The sequence below is a fragment of the Gracilinanus agilis genome, chromosome X (genome assembly GCF_016433145.1).
Source record: "Gracilinanus agilis isolate LMUSP501 chromosome X, AgileGrace, whole genome shotgun sequence".
In the NCBI taxonomy this organism is placed as follows: Eukaryota; Metazoa; Chordata; class Mammalia; order Didelphimorphia; family Didelphidae; genus Gracilinanus; species Gracilinanus agilis.
Window position 1 is genome coordinate 40132912 of NC_058136.1, and position 24665 is coordinate 40157576.

Below are 24665 nucleotides of genomic sequence, written 5' to 3' on the forward strand. Positions count from 1 at the left end.
AGGGGAGGGAAAGGGGAGGGGAGGGGAGGGAAAGGGGAGGGGGCTAGGGGCGGGCAGAGGAGGCGGAGGAAGCCTCTTGTACTAGGAACCGCGGCTAACCACTTCAGTAAACCTGTTCCACGCACCGAGCATGCGCGGCACTGTTCACACATGCTCAGCAGGCTCTCTCGGGGCTTCAGAGTAGAGTAGCCAGAGGAAGGATCCCGAAAGGGTAGCAGAAGTAGCCTGTCAGAGGGGGAGGGGGAGGGGGTAGAGAGAGGCCCAGGGCGGGACAACGAGAAGGTCCCGAATAGCAGCTCCCTTTTCAGGATCCACAAAAGCATCTTACCGTAGAACTCACTACCACGCACCCCCTGACTTTGTGACAGACCCATGAGAAAGTAAGGAACTGAGCATCCATTATCTCCTTTATCCATGCACCCTTCCCCCTGCGCGGGCCAGACTCATTTCTTTTTCTCACTGAAAGTGTCCCATCCTAAGTGCTTCCAGCGGGCTTCTCTTACTATCGCTCAAAGAACACTCGCGGGCGCACACGCACGCACGCGCGTACACGCACACACACGCGCATTGCATGGGTGCATTTTTAGCTCCAGAAACTTAACTTCGCCGATTGCTCTTTGTGACAAGAGTGGCCTAACGGTCTACAGCAGAAACGCCTCTATTCGAGAACTTCGGTGTTCTCGTCTCCACTCCACGTTTCGAAACACCACGGAGCTTAAAGCAGACAAGTTCTCCTTGAAATTCTGCCTGTTTAAAAGAGACGCTCAGTACCTTGGACAGGTTTTTTTCACCCTTCTACCTAAAACTCTTTACTTCCCCCAAAACCTATCACCTGGCTGCCGCCGTCATGACAAAATTCTTTCCTACCTCCTGACAAATTAAACGAAACGGAGTGTGTGTGAGACAGTGAGTTTGAAAATAAGGCGCCCAATCAGTGATGTTTAGAGGATAGCACAGATGCCCTCAACCCACTCCACCACGGTCCCAGGTATGGAGTGAGTGAAACTGATGGGATTCACAATAAGAGGGAAAATTTGTTGGAAAGAAAGTAAGGAAAGGATAGAACCAGATCAGGAAAATTGGGCTATACAGTGTGGAAAAGGTACTTGTGTTGGAGAGCATGCTTCTTTTGTGTGTGGAGTATCCTGACTCGTATTTTGAAAAGTCAGTTTTTATGTTAAACATATCTAAAAGAATAGTGATCTTTTTCACAATGTGTGTATTATATGCTTATACATCATACTTTTAAAACTGAGGTAGGCATTTATTCACTAACACGTTTATGAAGTACCCACCGTTTGCAAAGCACTAAGCACTTTGCTAGGTTCAGGAGAGGATACAACAATTTCCAAGACAAGGGCTTGCCTTAAAAGAGCTTGTCAAATATCCATACCACATATATCTGCCAAAGTAATTTTATCTGTAATAGATCCAAAGCTCTCAGAAAGGGAGGACCTTTCTAAGTTGTTTTGTTTGGGTCTCAAGTCTGTAACAGCTGTTCTTGGGGAGGATGATAAGTATCTTAAAAGTGTAAGAGATAATATTTGTAAAGTGCTTCGCACAGTGCCTGGCACAGAGTAACTGCTTAATAAATGCTTATTCCATCCATGTAACCCTGAGACTTGCTATTCATGATATCTCTATTTTCCAAGACATTCAGATCTTCCACAAAGTAAATGCAATATAGGCAGCTGACTTTTTTAAGATTAAATTTTATTTTTTTAAATAACAAAACTCCACCTCTCTCTCTCCCCTTTCCCCCTCCCCATTGAGAAAGAAAGAAAAATAAAACCACTGTTACAAGCACATATAGTCAAGCAAAACAAATTCCCCCATTGGCCGTGTCCAAAAAAAATCTCAATCTGCACACTGAATCCCTCTCTGTCAGGAGGTGGGTATCATGTTTCAGCATGAGTCCTTTGGGATCACAGTTGGCCATTGCATTGATCAGAGTCCTAAAGTCTTGCAAAATTGTTTGTCTTTACAATAATGTTTTCATTGTAGAAATTTTTCTCCTTGTTCTGCTTACTCTACTCTGCAGGGACAGATAGTTATCTGTTTCTTTTTCCTGGGTTTAGAGAAAAGTTTAGCCTGTGCTTATCTATATAACATACAGCAGTCTCTGAAACAGCAGTAACTTCAGTACTGCTGTGTGGTATAATGGGAAGAGAACTGGCTTTAGAGCTAGAGCAGCTGGCTTTGAATCCACCCCCTGCCACTTCACTACCTGTGTGATCTTGGCTGAGACATTTTGCCTCTCTAGGCCTGCCTCAATTTTCTCATAGATAGTATCTTCCAGTGCTAAGTCAGTGATGCTATGTAGCAACAAGTTGTATGAGGCCCTGAAAAATATGGGTAATTCAAGGACTGAAGTACATTAAGCCTAGGATATAAAGTATGAGTTGTTGTCCTTTGTATAGGATAATGATGCTGATGATGTTGAAACTGTCTCACGGAGTCTGAGTTTTTTCCAGTATTTATGATCAGTAACATTAAGGCACCATACTTTCTGAATTCTTTTCCCTGCCTATACCAGTTAGCATACGCTGGCCAGCAAGAGATAGGACTGATATGGGCAGCCATCTAATTTAGCAAAACCTTCTTGAAAATACAACCAACTCATCTGGGCCTTGTTAAAAGGTTACGGAATATAAACTGGAGGCCTTTGATCAGCAAGTCAGAAATCACACAAAGTTCCTACCCTGTGGTTTTGCTCTCTGATGAGCACAGAGAAATGTATAACTGAAAATATTATTATAGAAAGAGCCACCTGGCTCCTCAGTGTATCCATTGTAAATACTTTCCAAGAGTTTATAACCTAACTCATTTTAAAGTGGTGCTTCAACTACACACAGAAATGCACTATACAGAAACTGTTCCTTTGGAACTATTTTTATTACATCACCAAGTTTGGGCTAATGTCCAGAAACAGGGATGGCAATAGCAAATTCATTACTTAAGGTCTTGTTAAGGTTCTATTGTGAAGGATAATGATTTATTAGCTTAAGTAATACCAGCATAGTGTAATGGAAAGACACTGGACTTGGAGTCAGAAAACTTTATATTAATAGAAGTAGTGTCCAGACAAGAGAGGTAATAGTCTCAATGTTCTCCTCTCTTCTTGTACTACATGTGGAATACTGTGTTCAGTTCTAGGCAGAAAAGAAAATGACAAACAGGAGTAAGTTCGAAGGAGAAGAATCAGGGTGTTTAGGGGAGTGAAAACCATGTTATAGGATAAGTTGAGGGAACTAGGGATATATAGGGGGACCGTGATAGTTGTCTTCAAGTATGTGAGAGGCTATCATGTGGAAGAGGGATTCGTCTTGTTCTGCCTTAGGGGAGAACTAAGAGCAGTGGGGTAGAAGATGCAGAGGTAAATGTAGGCTTAACATAGGGAAAAACCTCCTTCCAATTCGAGTCCTCTAAAAGTTAGTTAGGCTGCTGTGGAACATAGTGGGCTCCCCACCCTGAGGCTTTAAGCAAAGATTGGATAGATGCTCATTAGGTATCTCTTAGAAGAGATTCTTGTTCAGAAATGGGCTGGATGAGATGGTCCTAGAGGTCCCTTCTAAGCAGAAGGTTTTGTTATTCCTCAGCTTGGAGAAAACGTAAGGGAACCTAATTACAGGTTCTAGATATTTGAAGGACTGTCATGAGGCAGAACTTGGCTCAATATATGAAAGAACTTCCTAATAATCAGAGCTATTCCCAAATGGAATTCCCCTCTCTCCCCTTCCCCATCTACTAGAGGTCTTACCTGGAAATCTGGATGATTCTTTTCTAAGGCCTTTTGTAGGGGAGATACATGCTTTAAGTATACTTAAGATTTGTAAATCTGATATATTTATATGGAATACTTATAAGTATATATTTGGAAATCTGGTATACTTAAGATTTAGAAATCTGAGATGCCATGGTTCTTTTCTATCTGGGTTCAGGTCTTAGCTCAATTGTTTACTGAGTTGTATGACTTATGGCAAATTCTTTGACTCCTCTGAGCCTCAGTTCCCTCACCTTTAAAATAAGGATGAAAATAATACTTGCACTACCCATTGATATGGTTACAATACATGTGACATGATTTGTAACCACAAAGTGCTATTTGGAGGTAAACAACTCACGTTATACTTAATAGTTAATAGTTAACATTTATATAACACTTATTATGTGTCAGATGCTATACTAAGTGCATTACAAATTATTATTTCATTTGACTTTATACATACTTGTTTCATCACAGCCATTATTCCCTGCTAGTTGACAAAAGATAATACTTTTATTTGACAATAGAAAAGATTAGTCTGCCCTAATTTGTTTGCACTAGCCTTTTCCCCTTTATGGATCAAATTTGTAATGTGTATAAGGGGATACACTTGATCTGCCACATGTTATCCATGTGATCTTGGGCCAATCACTTCACTAAGTCCCAGTTTCATCCATAAAATTAGAGGGCTGAACTAGATTACCTCTGAGATTCCTTCCAAATCTAGAGTCATGAATTCTTTTTAATGTTTGTCCTAGGAGATTTTACTAATACCAACTTACTTAAGGGTAACCACCACAATAACTAAATCCATTTGATAGCGGACCTTGTTATAATTTTTATATGAACAAAACAGGCATTACCAAAAATAGAATAATTTTGATGCTCAAATAGCTCTTGAAATCTGGTCAAGGTCTTTCTTTCGTAATAATGCTACTTTCTTTAAAAACTAACAAAACAAAGGGTCTCACTGTTAGACTTTGTTATAATATGTTATACTAATCATGCTATAATGTTACAATAATCAACTAACTGAACAGCAACTAAATTCCATGGATGCCCATGGATGTTATAATGTTATATGTTATAATGTTACCGTGTTATAATAATCAACTAACTGAACAGAAAATAAATTCCATGGAAGCCCCAAATCTAGTAATCAGGTAGGCTGAGATGTGATTTAACAGTTAGCGATAAAATATTAGTTTAAATATATAGTAACATATCTAATTTTATGCTGTCATTTGAATATGTTATTATAAAAATGTCTATATTGATAGGACTCATAAATTCCTAGACTTTTGTACCTGAAAAGGAGCAAGGAGGTCATGCAAGCCCCTCATTTTACAGATAAGTAAACTGAGGACTAATGAAATCACTTGCCCAAAGTCACACGGATAGCTATGACACAACTTTTGAGTTTGACTTGTATTAGCTCTAGACTTCATCAAGCTGTCTACACTTGCTTCTTAGGTGCCTCTTTTGATTGGCCCAAGCATTTTTAGCTGAAGTTAAAGGTTCTATTTATGGTTTAGAACAGTTTGGGGTTTGTTTTCCTGTGCAAAGCTGAACCAGACAATGTCAGACTTACAACCACAGCCTTATTAGCATTGCAGTCTAACTGAGCTAACTTGCAAACAGTTTCTTATGCAATAAAGCCTGATTGAATCGTGTGACACAAACTCCAAATTTGCCATCATCTGAACAGGGCTTCAGATAAAGTTACCCCTTGCACTATCTATGAAAAGAAGGGGCCGGGGGCAGCTGGGTGGCTCAGTGGATTGAGAACCAAGCCTACAGATGGGAGATCCTAGGTTCAAATCTGGTCTCAGACACTTCCTAGCTGTGTGACCCTGGGCAAGTCACTTGACCCCATTGCCTAGCCCTTACCACTCTTCTGCCTTGGAACCAATACAGAGTATTGATACCAAGATGAGGGTTTTATTTTTTTAAAGGGGGGAGCAAATGGGGGAAGAATTGAAAAAAAATGAAATGCATCATCTTTTTAAGGGATATATTTGCTTATATACATGAAGAGAACAGTTTGGTTTCAGGCATGATAGACTCTACAAATCTTTCACATCATTTGAGTTACAGTATTTTTTTTAGCAACAAACTTGTACTTTAAAAAAACCTAAAGTTAGTTCAAACTAGCTTTTTCTCTTGTTAGTCTAATCAGGTTTGATTGTGTATCCCTGGTACATTATATCATGAATAAAGCTGATGAATCAGGGAATGGCTAGAACTTGAAACAAGTCACTTGATCACTCTGGCATCAGTTTCTACTTTGGAGGGGAAAAGGGTTATACTAGGTGGTGTCTATCTCAAAATCTGTGAAACTATGAAAACCTTCTCCTGGATATGCCAAACAGGTTTTCTTTTCTTTTTGCCTAAACCTGTTCCTCCTCATGATTCCACTATTTCTGTCAGTGGTACCACCATTCTCCCAGTCTCCTATGTTCATAACCAAGAGATTGTTAATCTTTGATTCTTCCCTCTCCTTGACCTTTCATACCAAATCTGTTACTGGATATGAGAAAAAAATCTGAATCTTCTTCTATAATATCTCATACCTCTGATCTCTCCTCTATTCTCACTACCACTACTCTAGTAGGATCCAAGTGGGATATTGACACAGCCTTCTAATAGGTTTTCCAGCCTCTCATCTCTCTTCCCTCCAATCTATCTTTTAGATAGCTTTGAGCAAATCACTCCTCTGCTCAAAAAATTTCAACAATATCTTTTTACCTACTGACTAAATATCAAACTTTAAGAAAAAAAGATCAAACTGTTACTTAAGGCCTTCCACAACCTGGCACCAATCTACCTTTTCAGCCTTATCTCATATTATTCCATTCTATATGTTCTACACTCCAACCAAACTAAACCACTGGATAGCTCTCTGCCCTTAAAACATACTTTGATATTTTCTATATCAGTGCCTTTGCTCACCTTCTGCCATATACCTAAAAGGCCCTTCTTTCCCCTCTTTATCTGTTGAATTTATAACTCTCCTTTGAAAACCACCCTAAATCCCATCTCTTCAAATCCAGCCTCAGACATTTACTATCTGTGTGAACTAGCAAGTCACTTAATCTATTTCAATTTCCTCAACTGTCAAATAGGGTTAATAATAGTACCTACCCCACAAAGTGGTTGTGAAGATCAAATAAGATGATGCTTAGTATAGTGCCTGACACAGAAGTGCTATATAAATGCTTATTCCCTTTCCCATTCATTTCTTACTGCATATTCTATTATATTCCTATGCCATAATTTGTCCAGTCTTTTCCCTATTCATTGCCACCTTCTGGATTTCCAGTTCTTTCCTATAACAGAGTTTCTATAAATGTTATTGCCTAATCACATCTTTTGATCACTTATCTATTAGGGAATGGCTTTTATTCTGCTTAGTTTTATAATGAATTAAAGCTATTTGAAGGTAAAGGCTCTTTCATTTTTACCTTTGAATTTACAGCATCTAGCACACTTTATCTTTCCACCTAAATTCTCCCCTCTTCCTAAATGTCCCGATTGCTGTTGAGAATACCCCCATGCTCCCAGTTCCCCAGTTTCATAACCTAGGTATTATCCTTGACTTGCCAATCTGTTTCCAAGTCCTGTTGATTTGAACTCTATATCATCTCGTATATGTCCCCTTTTCTCTTCTTACATTGCCACTAGTCTGGTATGGCCTTATCACCTCAAGTCTGGATTATTTGCAACAGCCCCAGAGTTGGTCTCCCTGTCTCAAGGCACTTCCAACTCTAACCCATCCTCCACTCAGCTGTCAAATTAATCTTCATAAAATGCAGATGTGACCATGTCACCTCACCACCACTATCCCATTCTATAAATGCCTATGGCTCCCTATCACTTGGAGAATCAAATATAAAACCCTCTGTTTTGCATTTAAAGCACTTCACAACATAATCCCTTCCTACCTTTCTAGTCTTATTGCATCTTATTTCCTTCTCTCTCCCTCTCCTGGGATCCAGTGACACTGCCACCTTTTGTCCTCAAACAAATTCTGTGCATTTTTTGGGCTGTTCTCCATTTCTGAAATGCTTTTGTTCTTCATTTCTGCCTCCTGGCTTCCCTGTCTCTCTTTAAGTCCCAGTTAAAATTATATCTACTATGAGAAGCCTTTCCTGATTCCTTTTAATGTGAGTGCATTTCCTCTATTTTCTGAAATTTATCTTGTCTAGACCTTGTTTGTACTTGTTTCCATGTTGTCTCCTCCATCAGACTGAGAGCTTTTTGAAAAAAAAAAAAAGGACCATCATTTAAGTACTTAAATACTTATTGACTGGCTTAATTGTACATAGTAGGCACTTAATAAATATTTTTATTCCTATTAGGTCAAGTAGAACAAAAGACAGACCAGGGCAGTCAATAGGGTTATCAAAGTAAGGAAAAATTGTTGAAGACAAGCAGAGGTAGTAAGTCTTAACAGACAGAAAACTACTGAGAGAGATCTTTAGGCACAGGCTATATAGTACCCTGGATAGCTCCTTAAGAGAGTTTTGAGGCTCTTCTGAGACCTTCTTAACCTTAGAGCTGAAGGTCTACTTAGTTGTCTTCACTCCTTGGAGGAATTACTTGGTTAACAATGAGGCCTCAACTGTAGGTGCCCTGATTAGTTTCTAGAAACCAAGATTATCTTCATCTTTCCCCAGGAGTTTTGAATTTGCACAGCAAATGAGAAAGTACAACACAAATCATAGAGCTGGAAGGAACATCAGAGGCCATTTGTAGTGGTGATGATGTTGAGTTGTTTGACTCTTCATGATTCCATTTGGGGTTTCCTTGACAAAGGTACTGGAGTGAGCTTCTTTTTCCAGCTCATTTTTACAGATGAGGAACTGAAGCAAACAGGGTTAAATGACTTGCCCAGGATCGTACAACGGATAAATATCTGAGGCCAGATTTGAACTCAGGAAGAGGAGTCTTTTTTATTTCAGGCTTGGCACTCTGTCCACTGTGCCACCTAGCTACCCAAAGGCCATTTACTCGAATCTAAAGCTATATAGGTCCCCCCCTCTACAACACCATGAAAAAGGGGTCATCCAGGCTCTTCAGGAACTCTACTGAGGAGGTGTTCACTGCCTCCCGATTCTTAGGAAGTTTTCTCTTACAGCAGAACTAAATCTATCTTTCTGCAACTTTTACCACCCTCACTCTTAGTTCTGCCCAAGCAGAACAAGTCTAATCCCTTATCCACATGACAAACCTTCAAATAATTGAAGATGGCTTTTATTCCCCCTGAGCCCCCCCCCAACATGTTTTCTTTTCTGGACATAATGTCTGGTTTCTTCAACTAATCTTCTTATGATATGATATTAAGGCTCCTCACCATTCTAGTCACCTTCCTCTTGATGTTCTGCAGCACAGCACTCTCCTTTCTAAAACATGGTGTCGAGAAGTGAACCCAGTACATCAGATGTGATCAGAGTATAGAGAGAGACCTTTCTAGTCCTGCCTATTATCCCTATGTTAATAGAGCCAAAGGAAATACTAACAGGCATCTTGTCTTACTTGGGACTGGTTAAGTGTGTGGTTGTGTGTGTGTGAAGGGAAAAAAGGAGCCTGATAAGACAGCCATCTTCCAGACCACTACATGATTTGTCCTCATGGGACCCTATCTTGGTCCAGACATCAAGGTTGAGGACCTGACAAATTAAAAGAAAGTAAGACTAATAAATCAGCAACCATCAAAAATGGTTTTTCCATCCTGAAGAGATTTAAGAATGATTTTGATTATTATTCTTTTTAGCATTCAATTTGAAACTATAAACCTTAAGTAATAGGCATTCAGAATGCATTTAGCTCAGAGGGTCAGAAGATCAAAGATTTAGAGCTCGAAGGGACTTTCTAAAACATTTCACTGAATTGACCTAACGTATGATTTAGACAGCTTTTAAAATGAATTTTCTATGAAAGAATCTCACAATTCATTTGAATTATTTTAGAAAACATATCCTATGTAACCAGAGAAAGTCTTTCAAAGGTGTCAAAGTGGCCGCCTCACTTCTCTGCTAGTTACTGCCCTGAGTATGATTGGGTATATTTGAATGGAAATTTAATTAAAGTCAGATTGCAATATACTCTGAATCAGAAGTCCAACAACACAATTTCTTTTCTAATGAATTTTAATCATTTCGAAAAATGGAATTTAAGCCAAATAAAATCTTTTCTTAAATCAATGTTTATTACAACTGAATCTAACATAGTGCCATTTAGATTGAGAAAAATAGTCTGGTTATAAACACAAATGCTGTACCTTAAGCCAGGGCCTTTTGTACTAAACATTCACATTAAAGCATTCTTCACAGGCCTTGAATGCCATCGCAAGGTATGGGGTCCATAGAAAACCATACTCTCGATTTCCCTCCAACTTGACATTTTTATACAGGTAAAAAGCTTGTGCAAAGGAACACCAAAGAGAACTTTGCTCAATGGAATCAAGAGTGTGAATGTTAGGATCAACAATCAAGAGAGGTATTGCCAGAAAAATTAGCCAAGGATGCAGAAATATCCCAGAACTACAACATGCAGCTGGAGGGATGAGGAAGAAACAGAGAGAAGGATGCTCTTGCAATTTCCTCCCCCCCATCCCAGTTGCCTTGGTGACAGGTAGAATCATTTAAGTGCTGGTTGTATAAGAACTTCCCAGCCATTTTTGAATACTGGCTGGTGGCACCATTTCCTTCTCCTCCTCCCACCCACTGCTATCCTGAGTCACTGTGTAACTCTGGCTTCCTGGTCTCTGTAGCAGCACAGGGTCCTACAAAGCATGAGACTCAGAGCACCTGCACCAGTTTGCTACATCCTAGAGTCTCCTCCTATATAATAACTACAAAGAATAACTAAGTTAGGTGATTTCAGAAATCCAATACAATTTTGTATTTTGGAACTTTATATAGTATTCTATGGACTTGGAGTCAGGAAGAGCTGTGTTCAAGAACCATTTCTGTCACTTTGGGCAAACCACTTAATTCATTCTTTAGGCTATATATCCTCGATACCTCAACTGCTTCCTGACTGGCCCCTTCTCCCATTGGTGAGTTCTCTCTGGAACTTCTCTTTTGGGGAATGGTCCAGACCAGCTACCCTTCATTCTCTGGACTTAGCTACCAGGCCCCCCCAAGTGGATACCTCCTTCCCTTGTGCCCCTTTCTTTGCAGCTTCCCATCTTTGTGTCATCTGCCACTAGAATGTAAGCTCTTTGAGGGCAAGGACTCTTTCTTTTTGCTTGTATTTTTATCCCCAGTGCTTAGCCCAATACCTGGCATATCTGCTTAATAAATACTAGGTGTTAAATGACTGACCTAATATTTATGAGCCTCAATTTTTTAAATTTGTAAAATGGGAATAATTACCACATTTACCTGGTAGAGTTGTTATAACATTCAAATAAAGTATTTTTCAAACTTTAAGGTGCTAGGTAAATATGAGTTATTATTATTATTTTTCCTTAGCATTTTAGTAAAATATGGAGAAAACAAGAAGAAAATTTTGAAGAAAAAAAAGGGTGTTTTGATTTTCTTTCTTTCTTTTCTTAAAACCCTTACCTTTTTAGAATTGATACTGAGTATATTGGTTCCAAGGCAGAAGAGCAGTAAGGACTAAGTAACTGGGTTGTTAAGTGACTTGTCCAGCATCACGCAGCTAGGAAGTGCTGAGGTCAAATTTGAACTCAAGACTTCCCATCTCCAGGCCCATATCCAATGAGCCCCCAGCTGACCCTAAAGCTTCTATTTTTGACAAAAGGAATGGAAAATACTCATTTGTTTTTCATGGAGTTTTTTGTTGGAGTGTATTAGAAGGTAGAATTTAAATTGCATTGTTCTGTTCTTTAGATGAGATATATACATATATATGTATATATCTTTATATATAGATGTATAAAGAATTTATACTTAAGAAAGTAAATTCCTTTAACATGTAGTCCTTCATACTTAGAACTAGAGGCTATATGTGTGTGTTTAAGAATGTAGATGTTTCAAATATTTCTTTATTAGCAAGGACAATAGTTGGTGGTTTTACCCTTATAATCATATATCCATTCGGCAGTAAGTCAACAAACATGTATTAGTATTTACCATGTCAAGAAAGTATATTAAATGATAGGGAGGATAAAGAGAGAATATCACCCAGTCCTCACCCCCAAGGAGCTTGCAATCCAAAAGACTATAGGTCAGGGCTACTGAGGAAGCTTGATGAATGTAGAGGATGGAGGATTGTACTTGGAGTCAGAGGAATCTGAGTTCAAATCCTGTTTTAAACATTTACTAGCTTGTGACCCTGGGAAAGTCACTTAACTCCACCTATGCCTCAGTTTCCTCATTAGAAAGATGAGAATTTGGACTTTGTGGTCTCTAAGCTTGTTTCTAGCTTGAAATCAATGCTCCTCCAATCTTTTGATGAAGTTGTCCTGAGTTTCTCCCAACATTCCATGGACTCAGAGAGGCATTAGGGCAGCATTGGTGAGCCTTTTAGAGATTGTGTACCCAAAATGCACCTCCAAGCTACCTATGAACACCCCTCTCCCCCTCCCCCCCCCCGCATTACCCATAGAGAGCGGAGGGAGGAAGTGCTTGCATTGAGTGGTTGGATCAAGGGATGGGGCATGCTAAAAATGTCCTCGAACACTGAAGAGGGGAAACAGAGCAGCCCCCTCCGGTACACCAGGGCACACGTGCCACACCTTTGCCCACATGGCATTAGGGCATAGGAGAAAGGTTACCAGCTCTTAGAATCTGAAGAACTAGGTGGAATTCCCTGTTCTCACACTTCTTAGCTGTGTGATCTTGGGAAAGTCCTTTTCCTTCTCTTAGCCTCAGTTTCCTCATCTTCCCTACTTCATGGGCTTATTTTAAGATCAACTAAGATCATGTATATGAAGGTATTTCAAAGTATTGTGTATATATCAGCTGTTACTTCAGAAAGACAGGAAACCCTTTTAAACTTTTTTAGAGGTGAAAGAACAGTTAAAATTCTAGTTTGTTCAGTGCCCCCCTTCTCCCTCCCACCAGCTGGCTGCATGTCATTGCTAATTCTTCCATTACTTAATCTTAATTATACCTCCTCCATGTAAGGTAAGTGGTAAATTAGTGCAAGAGAAGTTTAAAATGACTTATCATTGCATTGTTTATATCCACTGGGACAGACACAAAATAGGAGTTAAATTAATAGGAGTTAAATTATCCACAATTACCATACACCCCCTCCACTTAAAATCCATCAAAAATTAGTAACCATATGTTTTCTGATTGCCACTCTCCTTACAACTAAATACTAAAACTAAAACCATAGAACACCTTACCATGCTTTAAAAAATGGAAGAAGTATAATTTCAAATAACACATTGGATGTTCAACACCTCAGTCTCAATATTGGTTCATCTAACGAACTTCTATTGAGTTCCTACTCTGTACAAGGCACTGGGCTAGGTACCTGGGGCAGATGAGGGTTAAAAAGATGAGGGATAATCCAGCTGAGTGACCCTGGGCAAGTCCCTTGACCCCCATTGCCCACTCTTACCACTCTTCCACCAAGGAGTCCATACACAGAAGTTAAGGGTTTAAAAAAAAAAAAGATGAGGAATGCATGCAGTCTGGGCCCTCAAAAAGCTTGCTTTCAAGTATAAGACACATACACAAACAATTATCATAACAATATCTTAAAGAGATAAAAGCAGTAGAAACAAAGTACTATGAGAATGCAAAGGAATATCGGCCCTGGGTGACTAAAAGAACAGCATTGTCGAGACACGCAGGGAAGGCAAGAGGAACGAGGAATAAGTTCATGTGAGGAAGTCGATGAACACCATTCTAGAAGACGTTAAAGGAATATCTCCTTAATATCCTCAAAGTAGGATTTAAAAAATACAATGTTCAGTAAAAAGGTGCTGAACGAACTTGTTCTATTTTTTCACACTAAAGAAATGCTGTGGTGGGTTCCTTCGATACATAATCCTTTCTATTCAACACACAGAGCTCATGATAAAGAACTGCATTTCCTCTACAAGACAGGGCCATGAAACCTTAAAAAGAGATTCACCCCCTTTCCTGAGGTGTAGACTTATGGGAGGTGAACTATGGAAAAGATCATTAGTGATTGTGTGTCAAAAGAGAAGATGCTCGAAGCCACTCCTACCTAACTCCCCCCACCAAACATCAGTGACTAATGTGTCATTTAATAAATCATTTCTCTATGCCAAGAATAATCTCAAAGAGTTGAGGCGTGTGCCAGCATTTTTTTGTACTCACTGGCAGAATCTGTTTCCTTAACCAGAACACCTATCTGGTACCACCACTGATCAGGAAGGGCAGGATCTCTTTGTGGTCCCACGTGAGCGATTTCATCTGGAGATGGACAACCTCTCTATAATACTGAATTGCCTAGGGTCACTGAGAGGGTAAGTGACTTGTCCAGGCCCAGGCACCCTGTCATTGTGTGTATATGTGTGTGTTTAGGGGGAGATGTTTAGACTTGAATCTAGGTCTTCCAGATACTGAGGCCAGTCTCCGAATCCTCTGTGCTATATTGCCACTCCAAGTCTTAGGCCCACGCAATGCCCTATTTACCCAAATCATCCACCACTGAGCAACAGGCTCTCTACATTCACCTCCAAGAAGCACTTTTTTTTTCTTCCTGGAATTCTGAAGATTTAAAGTAGTTCTACTTAGGTACACCTTACCAAATGACTTTGGTATTGAAAAGATGTCACTCAACTTTTCAGATTCTTGTTTTTTGGTTAAGCCCACAAGAATGATATTTATTAGTACTCACTAGAGTGGTGGCTGATTCTGATATAGTTCCTTATCCTCCAAGGCCCGAGTTCAAACCGTCCATTTATTTCCCATGGGTCTTAGGATGAGAACATAATCATTCTTTAAAAAAAAAAACAACCCTTACCTTCCATCTTAGAATCAATATTGATTCTAAGGCAGAAGAATGATAAGGGCTGGGCAATATGGGGTTAAGTGACTTGCCCAGCGTCACTCAACCAGGAAGTGTCTGAAGACAGATTTGAATCTAGGCCTGCCTCTCAATTCACGCAACCATCTAGCTGCCCCCAAACATTATCATTCTTGATTTCACACTGGTTCAAACCAATACATAAACCATTATTATGAACATATATGACTACCTGGATTGGCTAATCTCCATGAAAGAGGGTATTGAATGTTTGCAGTTTTGTTTCTAAGCTTGCTATTACATTTCTCCTTCTACCTTTTTATAATCTGTATTTAGATTTCTCTACCTGATGGATAAAATAAAACTCTATCCATTATGTACAATGTGTCTTATTTGTCTATGTATCCCGATTTAGAAATATTCATCAAGGTAAATCAAATGATGTTGTTTTCCCAGATAGAAATGAAGCTGTTGGAAAATGTTTAATCAACTTGACTTTATAACCATTATAGAAATGAACTGTGTATCATCCCTGCCACATGGTCTGGCAGGTCTTCTTTTTCAATCACTGGAAGAACTCCTTGTCTGGAGCTATAATTTTTTTTTCCTTCCTGAATCACTCTACCCTAGAACTAAAAATAAAATTCATTTAAAAAACAGAGCATCCTGGTTAAAAGAATGTAATGCAAAATTTATTTGAACTAGTCGATGCAATTTCCCCCTCCAGTCCAAGACAGTGCTAGCTAGCAACAGTTCCTCCTGGGAATGGAATGAAGAGGCGCAACCTCCATCCATTTCTGTATTCCCTTGACTCCCCCTTCCCAGACTTATATCACACTCAAGCAGAAAATAGCTGCCACCAACCAGCATCTCTTTGATTGTGAAATAAGGGGACCTTCTACCACACTGTAAGAATGCATAGGCCTGGGTGTCTACCACTTTAACACTGATCCTATCCTTGTTATCACTATGCCCTTTGGGAGCTTCCATGCCCCATGCAATTTAGTCCCACTTCTCCCAAAAGAGTGGAGAATCGGGCCCATGACATCACTCTATCCAACATTTCTCAAATGACACTTCACTGAGTCTCAGGACTCTGTAAAGTATGTTTAGGTACTATATGTGGGGGAAAAAATTATAATAGGGGAAGAACACAAGAAATTCACTCAGTGAGCTGTGTTGGTAATCTGTGCGTTAAGCCAATTCCGAAGACCATTGTATGTTGGCCTAAATCCTAGACAAGGTACAGGGTCAAACTAACAGATCTCAGAGATCTCTTCCAGTTCTGAGATGCTGTGAGATTGATCATGTGAACAAGGATTTGTCATCTTATTAATCAAGAGTCAGGCATCCGATATGCCTAGTAATGACATGCAACTAGGTTAATGTCAGTCTGGTGCATTTTATACTATTATTGTTTAGGCAACAAGTATCTTTTGTGTGTGTGACCGATGAACAACCTGAGTGTTCCACTGGTACCTAGGAAGTATAACCAGCCTCAGAGAAGGACCCCAACATGTTGGGAGGACCTGGGCAGACACTGCCCAGGAGAAGAAGTCATAAATGGGTTGTAATCTCCACCAACAAGAGAGAGATCGCCCATATTGATGAGATCTCGAGTAATGATGAAGTATTGTTTTGCTATCAGGACAGAGAAATTTGTCTCTGAAGGAGACCACAGAATAGTGTGATCCAATCTTGTACAAGGATCTTAAAAAATAGCGTATAATCAGCAATTAAAATGGGAAGCGCTATCAATCTGAGGAAGAGTTGATATACCAGATGATGTATTCAAAGCCATTATCACAATACTATGCAAATGCATGCATTTGCAATGCCTTTGCTTTTGTTGATGGACACTGAATTTACTCTGGCAAGGAGAAATGCTATTAGGAGTGAATGTTAAGTCATTAGAGCCAGCTGGCAATTTTTTAAAGCAGTCCACTTATTCCTTCCCCTTGCAATTCTCCCCTATCATTCCCGCACCCCATTCAGTTACACAGGTAGTTAAATGGAATGGGCAATATTTGGTACTCACCTGGTGTAAATTGTTACTCGCTCAAGGTAAATGCCCATTTTCCAGCATAGAACATGTAAAAGGTGAATTTGGAACTAGATTCACAATTTAAAGACTCCAGATACCCAGAGATTAGAGATTTCATCACAGGGAAAAATACACTATAAATGTTTATGCCAGATTGCTCATATAAAACACCCAGCAGATAATGCATTTCAGACTGTGTCTTTATGACTATAAAAACATGGTTGGGTTTGCCACAGTTCATTTTCATTCCCGTAGAGGTAAGCCTTTTGCTTCTTAGCTAGACAGTTCTGCCACATGGAAGAGCCACACCCAGGTGAACCGACCACATGCAAGAATCTCCACTTAATTAACAGGATGGTCTATATTTTTAAACATCTTTCTCAAGCACTTAAAAGTATCCAGAGCATGTTTATCAAGGTTTGGAGGGATAACCAACATGTTGGATGATAAGAACCAAAGAGAGGCAAAGAGGCTAGAGCAGGGGTCGGCAACCTTTTTGGCCGTGAGAGCCATAAACGCCACATTTTTTAAAATGTAATTTCATGAGAGCCGTACAGTGCTCACAGTGCCGCTCCTGTAACAGTGCCTGAAAAAAAATGGACTTTATGGCTCCTGCAGAAAGAGTCATATCTGGCCCTCAAAAGAGCCAGATATGGCTCGAGAACCATATGTTGCCAACCACTGGGCTAGAACAACATAGCTGAATCTAATAGGACGAGGTTGGGGTAGGGGTGGGGAGGGAGGTCTGGATCTATTATTTCATAATAGCGGGGAGAATTTCTACTTTGGAAACTCTGATGCAGATCACAGACAAGCAGCTCTTCCATAATTTATGGTCTTAGAGAGTTGCCTTGGGCAGGGAGTGGGGGAAACTGAGAGATTAGATGATTTGCCCAAACTAGTCTCTGTAAGAGGCAGAACTTGAACTCAAGTCTTTCTGAATTCAAGACTGGCCTGGTCCTCTAACTACTATACTATGTTGTTTATTGACGTGCCATTTATTAGGGGGAAATGTCAAATTTGGCACTTTGGTTCCAAAAATCAACTTCAGGAATATAAGATGGAGGAGGCATGGTTAGTCACAACAGCTTTCTGGAACAAGAACTGAGGGCTTCAGTGGACTTCAGGTTCAATATGAGTCTATTCTTCCAATTCAATTTGGTGTTGGCTAAAACATCCGATAAGCCCTGCCAAGTAGCTGTAAACAATCAAAAGAATATGAAGACAATAACTAGTTGAGTAGTGTGGGGCCACCTTTCAGATAAAGACATATGGGTTGCTTAGATTCACAATTGTGAGAAAACTCCACACATCACATAAACTTAAGTCCTTGGTTAATGGAGTTTAGATTCCCAGTCACACAGGACTAGGTTCAAACAATGTTCAGTTTCCACAATTACTACCTTCCTTCCGTAAAGTCTGCACAGAAAAGAACAAAATTTGACTGAAAGTTGTCCTGAAGTATTTAACATATAATTAGCATCCATTTACATTCTGGTTTATTCCCTCTCCCCGAAGTGGACAAACAGAGTGAATCATGGGTAAAGCCGCACGGACCAAAGTGGATCACAGTGGAAACAGGGCAACAACCACCCAAACAAAAGACCCCTTCCTTAGTCACTAATCGAGATAAAAAACATTACTAAAAACCCCTTACCTATATCTCCCTTCCACACCTCTCTTTCCTTACCTTACCTTACCTTACCTTACTTACCTACCTACTTGCTTCTTCTTTTACTAGCTACCCTATTAGTATTTTATTTTATAATACAGCTTGTTCCCTCACCATGGAGTCAGTCTGAGCTGTCAGTTCTTTGGAGGAGACCCTAATCTCCTCTTGTCCACATGAGATTCATTTATTGAGTACCTTAAGATCTTGGGCTTCATTGAGAGGCATAATGTACAGAAAGAGGCAGATGATAGTTCTTGAGAGGAAGGAGCTGTGGATTTGGACTTAAAGTATGCAGATCTGGATTCAAGTTCTGCTTCTTATTAGCTGTGCAATCCCTTTATATCTTTGGGCTTCAGTTTATTTCTATAAAATGAGGACTTTTCAGAGGTCTAGGCTAGTAAAGAGCTAGAAGGGACTTTAGATATCAAAGAGCCTAAGCCCCTGCTTTTACATGTGAGAAAATTGAGGCCCAGTAAGGTGAAGTGACTTGTTGAAGGTCACAAAGCTAATAAGTAGCAGAGCTAGGATTCGTATCATTTCTATATTCTGACTCCAAATACAATATGCTTTACCCCATATTATGCCTTATTCAGACCACATCTGGAATATTGTCTTTAGTTTTAGGTTCCAAGTTTAAGAAAGAAAGGCTGGGGTACTTACAAGGAAGGATGGCCGGGATGGAGAGGGCACTAAAGCACCTGCCAAAATGGGGAGATTTAGCCTGCTCTCAGGACTTGGATGACATGGTAACTAATAATTCCATTCCTTCTGATGAGACTGAGGCCTACCAGGCCTAATCTACTACTTACCCACCAGGATATGTCCTATTACTGTCTTCTGAAGTTCGTCAGGCCTTGCCATCTATTCCCTGCAGCCCTTAAACAATGTCATGGACCTCTTCGTGTAACCTAAAGACCTCTGGGCCTTACCATCCACCCCATTGCTCTATCCTTAGGCCTTCTGTGTCTTTTCATTTTGCCCTGCAGCTTAATTTTTTTAATGTATTATCTCCCCAAATGAGAGCATGGGATTCTCAAGAGCAGGAACTTAGAAGAGTGCTAGGCACATAGTAATTGCTTAATAAATGCTTTTTCAGTAATTCATTCATTCATTTGAGAGAAACATGATAGCTATCTTCAATAGCTGAAGGACTGCCTTGTGACTTATTCTCCTTGGTCCCAAAAGGCAAAAGTGGGAGTAATGGGTAAAAATTGCAGAGAGATCAATTTAGGTTCTATATAATGAACAATTTCCAAACAATTAGAGCTTTCCCAAAGTGGAATGGACTTCCTGGGGAGGGAGTATATTCCCTTTCATTTGTAGCTTCAAATAACTACATGTCAAGGATCTTGTCAATGGAATTCAGAATCTGACTTGGGCCAGATGGCCTCTGAGGCTTCTTCCAACTCTGGGATTCCATGATTCTTTGATGCTGCAATATTGGCTCTATCAAAGATTATTTGCGCTATACTAACTTTGTATCTTTCATACATCTTTAGGCTAGACAGGATTTAATTCCCAGATCTCTATGCCAAAGAGTTTTATAGAATGTATTTTGAACAAATGAAATTAGTAGAAATAGTATGTCCAACTGATAAATATGATCTTGCTAAGATGTAAACATTTCTCAAATTACAGCAATTCCACTTAAGATCTCCTATGCTGATGTCTTATGGTTGGCATGGAGGAGGCCCAGCGTGCTCAAAGATACTGCGGTGCAAGTTCTGGTACACCCTACCGAGAAGCAAAGGCTTCTGTGGGCCCAGAAATGAATTGTATTTCATCAAAGACCAGTCAGGATAAGTTCAGAGAGGCTCATTGCCAGGTTTGTTGTGAGTGATGAGTTTTTTTTTTACTATAGTAACTCTTAAAATTCTACTAATTCATATGTGGGTTACTCAGGGGATCTGTAGATCACAGATCATTAAGGAATTCAGTAGAAACCAGAAAATCAAGATGGGTCTGGCCTCGGTTCAGAGAACTAAAATCTATTATCAGATGTATAAATAAGAGTCAATCAGTAAACATTTCTTAAGCATTTGCTTTGTGCCAGGCATTGCTTTGATTAGGAGGGACTCAAAGAAAAAGTGAAATAGCCTCCGCCTCCAAGGAGCTTACATTCTAATAAGGAAGGCAATATGTTAACTCGGCGTGTAGAAGATCCAGACCGAGATGAAAGGGAACCATCAGGAGGAAGTAGCTGGAAGAAGGACACCAGTAGCTGGACTAACCAGAAAAGGCCTCCTGTAGAAGGAGACACTTAAGCTTAGGCTTGAAGGAAGCCACGAATTAATTGTAAGGTGCAAAGGCAGAAAATGGAGCAGTCTAAGAATGGGGGACAGCCAAGGGCAAATCACAGACGTGGAAGATGGAGCATCCTATAGGGGGAATAGCAAGTAGGCCATCCTAGCCAGACTGCAGAGTACAGAAAGAGGAATGAAGTGCATAGAAGAAGAGTAGGAAGGAACGAGGTTGTGAAGAACTTTAAATTCTAAACAGAAGACTTTATATTTGATCCTAATGGTAAAGGGGAACACATGGAATTTATTGAGCAAGTGGGTAACGTGGTCAGATCTACACTTTAGAAAATCATTTTGTGGGTTGTGTCAAGGATGAATTAGAGTGGAGAAAGATCGAGCCAGGGAAACCAATTAGAAGGCTACTGAAATAGTCTAAGTGAAAGGGTACTGGGGGACTGAACTAGGGTATTGGCTGTGTGAGTGGAGAGAAGGGGATGAATGGGAGAGATGTAGGGGGAATGCAAGAACTGGCAATGACTGGATGGATATATGGGGTGGCAGAGAGTGAGAAGTCAAGGCCAATATTGTGATTGAAAACCAGGGTGGATAGTGGTAGCATCAATTGTAAATAGGAAGTTTGGAATGGGAGTAGGTTAGGGGAAAAAGATAATAAGTTCAGTTTGGGGTGTTGAGTTTAAAATGCCTACAGGCTGCCCTTTTCAAAATGTCCAGCAGGCAGTGTGGTGATGTAAGACTGAGGTTCCTAATATGGAAATATGTTTTGCGTGACTTTAAATGTATTATGGGTATCACATTTCTTATCTTCTCAATGGGTGAGGGAGGAGCAGAGGAAGGAAGAGAATTCGGAGCTGAAAATAAAAATTAAAAAATGCTAGCTATTTCTAGCTATTGTTTACATAGTAAAAAAAACAAAAACAAAAACAAAAACAAAAAAAGACTGGAGCTCCAGGGAGAGAGTAGGACTAGACAGAAAGATGAAAGTCATTAGCATAGAAATAATCGTGGAATCCATGGGAGCTGATAAGATCACCAAATGAGATAATATACCCAAAAAGGAAAGAGCCTTGAAAAACAGCAGTCATCAATGAGCACGTCAGCATGGCAGAAGATCCAGCAAAGGAGTCTAAGAAGGAGCCATCACATAGGTAGGAGAGGAACCATGAGAGAGCAGTATTATGAAAACCCAAAAAGGAGAGCACATCCAGCAGGAAAAGGAAGTCAGCGGTCTCAAATGTTATGCAGAGGTCAAGAAGGACGAGGATTGAGAAAAGGCAATGAGCACATCACAGGCAACCTTGGAAAAGCAGTTGCCAGTGAACGAAGAGAATCTAAACCGAACTGGAGAGGATTTCAAAGAAAGTGAGAGAAAATGAAATGGAGGTCCCTAGCGTGTCTGGCTTTTGCATGGACTTTAGCTGAGAGTGAGAGGAAAGAACTATAGGATGGGAGTGAGGATGATAAAATCTAGTGAGAGTTTTTTAAGGATATGGTAGACATCAGCACGTTTGTGGATAGCAGGGACAGAGTGAGGAAATACCGAGAGATTGAAGATGAGAGAGAGTGTGAATCCTAGAGGAGGCAGTCTGCTGGAAAAAAAATGGGAGAGTATGGAATCGATGGTGCCTGTAAGAGGTGGGTCTTGGTAAGGAAAAAGGCCGTCCTTTCATTAGAGTCTGGAATGGAAGATAGCAGGGGATGGTGTTAAAGGAATGGGAGTTGGGGAGAAGAGTTAATTCTTGGCAAATGGTCTCAATAATTTCAGCCAAAGTCCTCCGTTGAGAGGATAAAGGAGGTGTGGTGAGAATTTGAAGGTGAAAAGAAGCTTTAAACAGTTGTGGTGTTGAGTGCGATAGCAAATTGCTTAGAGAGACAAAGGATTGCCTAGTTGTAATGAGGACCCAGTTGAGATAGTGTTAATTTGTAGTAAACCCACTTAGCAGAGTTCTGCGATTTCCTCCAGCTCTGTTCAGCAGCCTGTGAGTAGGAGCAAAGGAGGCAAGTAGTGGGAGTAATCAGAATTGGGGTTTGGGAAAATGTGCTCAGCAATAGAACAAGGGGGCAAAGAACTCAAGAGTAGAGGCTAGTGTGGAGTTGAAGGGATTGGAAATGGGAAGTAGAGTCAGAACAGGGTTTTGAAATGGCGTGGGAAAGAAATGAGGGATGGAGGGATTGGAGATCACAATAAGGATGAAAAGCAGTGTTATGGGTCACAAAGTAGAGGGGTAAAGTAAAATGGTAAATCTTTAAGTGATGCTAAGATCATGGGCATGATCATGCCTGGTATAGGTGATTTGGCATAGAGCAGTGATGGGCAGACTACGGCCTGCAGGCCAGATGCGGCCCCCCCTGAAATGTTCCAGCGACATTATTTCTAATCTGACGAATACAACGAGTAGGATACAATACAATGAAACTTTGAAAGAGCTGCCTTAGAAACAGACTGACAGAGGAGCATTTCCTTTCCTTTGGCCCCCTCTTTAAAAAGTTTGCCCATCACTGGCATAGAGGCATATACTGTTCTTAGGAATTGAGTAGATTGAGGAATTTGGAGGTGAGTGGTGGAGAGAATATCAGTATGTATGTCAAAGATCCCTAGTAAGAGGGCAAGAGTAGGAACATAGCGCTGTCTAGATGATTTGAAGCACTGGGCCTCTTTATCATGATTCCTCCGACCAAGGCCCTTTCCTGTCCTATATTCCATCCTAAAAAGGCAGGCCGAAGCCCTTAAAAACTTTTTACCTTCCTCCTAACCCGACCTCAAAGGATCCCAATCAAAAGGAGGCAGGGAATAGGACAACACCATTTCACAGAATCTTAAAACAGAAAGGGAGCTCAGAGGCCATCTAGTCCAATCTGTACCTGAGCAGAAATCTCCTCTATAATAGCACTAAAAATGGACATCCAGTTTTCTCTTGAAGTTCTCCCATGAGTGAGAACCCACTGCATCCCAAGGCAGCCTATTCTACTTTGGAACAGCTTTAATAGTTAGGAGAGTCTACACGATGGTGTAGAGCTCATATCTGCCTGCCTTCCTGAAGCTTCCATCCAGCATTCCTAATGTTTCCCCTTGGCCCAAGAGGAATAAATCAAACCCGTTATTCCAAACAATAATTTTTCTAATACTTAAAGAAAACTATCAAGTCCCCTTGAAATCTTCTCTCCTTCAGGAACTAGTTGTAGTTTCTCCAACTGATCTTCATAGGACACAATTTGAAGCCTCCTCAATTGGGTCAAAATCCTTCCTAAAAGGTAGCGCCCAGACAATCCTCCATGTGCAATCTGATCAGGGCAGAGGACAGAAGGCAGGACTACTGTCTCCTCAAGTCTGAGCACTAGGCCCATCTCAATGCAGACTAACAGGCCTTCAGTTTTCTTGGTTTCAGTGTCACACTGGTGATTTCTATTGAACCTGCAGTCCATGAACAGACTCAGATCTTTTCTGTAGTTTCATCCATTCTGAACTTGGGAAGTTTATTTTTAGGACCTAAGTTTATACATATATATGTATGTGCTTATATAAATATTTATTTATTTATTTGTTTGTTTATTTATTTTGAACCCTTAACTTCTGTGTACTGACTTATAGGTGGAAGAGTGGTAAGGGTAGGCAATGGGGGTCAAGTGACTTGCCCAGGGTCACACAGCTGGGAAGTGTCTGAGGCCGGATTTGAACCTAGGACCTCCCGTCTCTAGGCCTGGCTCTCAATCCACTGAGCTACCCAGCTGCCCTGCTTATATAAATATATCTATTTCTCCACATATATTTCTATTCTGTTTCTATTCTAACTGGCCTTACACACAAAAAGTGTTTAATAAATGCTTGTTAATTGAATTGAATTGAATTAACCTCCCTTCTGGATGAAATTAATTCATCAAATCACTATTCTTTGCATCTGGTTGTTCAACCAATTCTGAGTCTACCTAACAATATTTGTCCAGTCTATCTTACCCACAAGAATACTGGGAAAAACTTTGTTAAAATCCAGGTGCGTGATT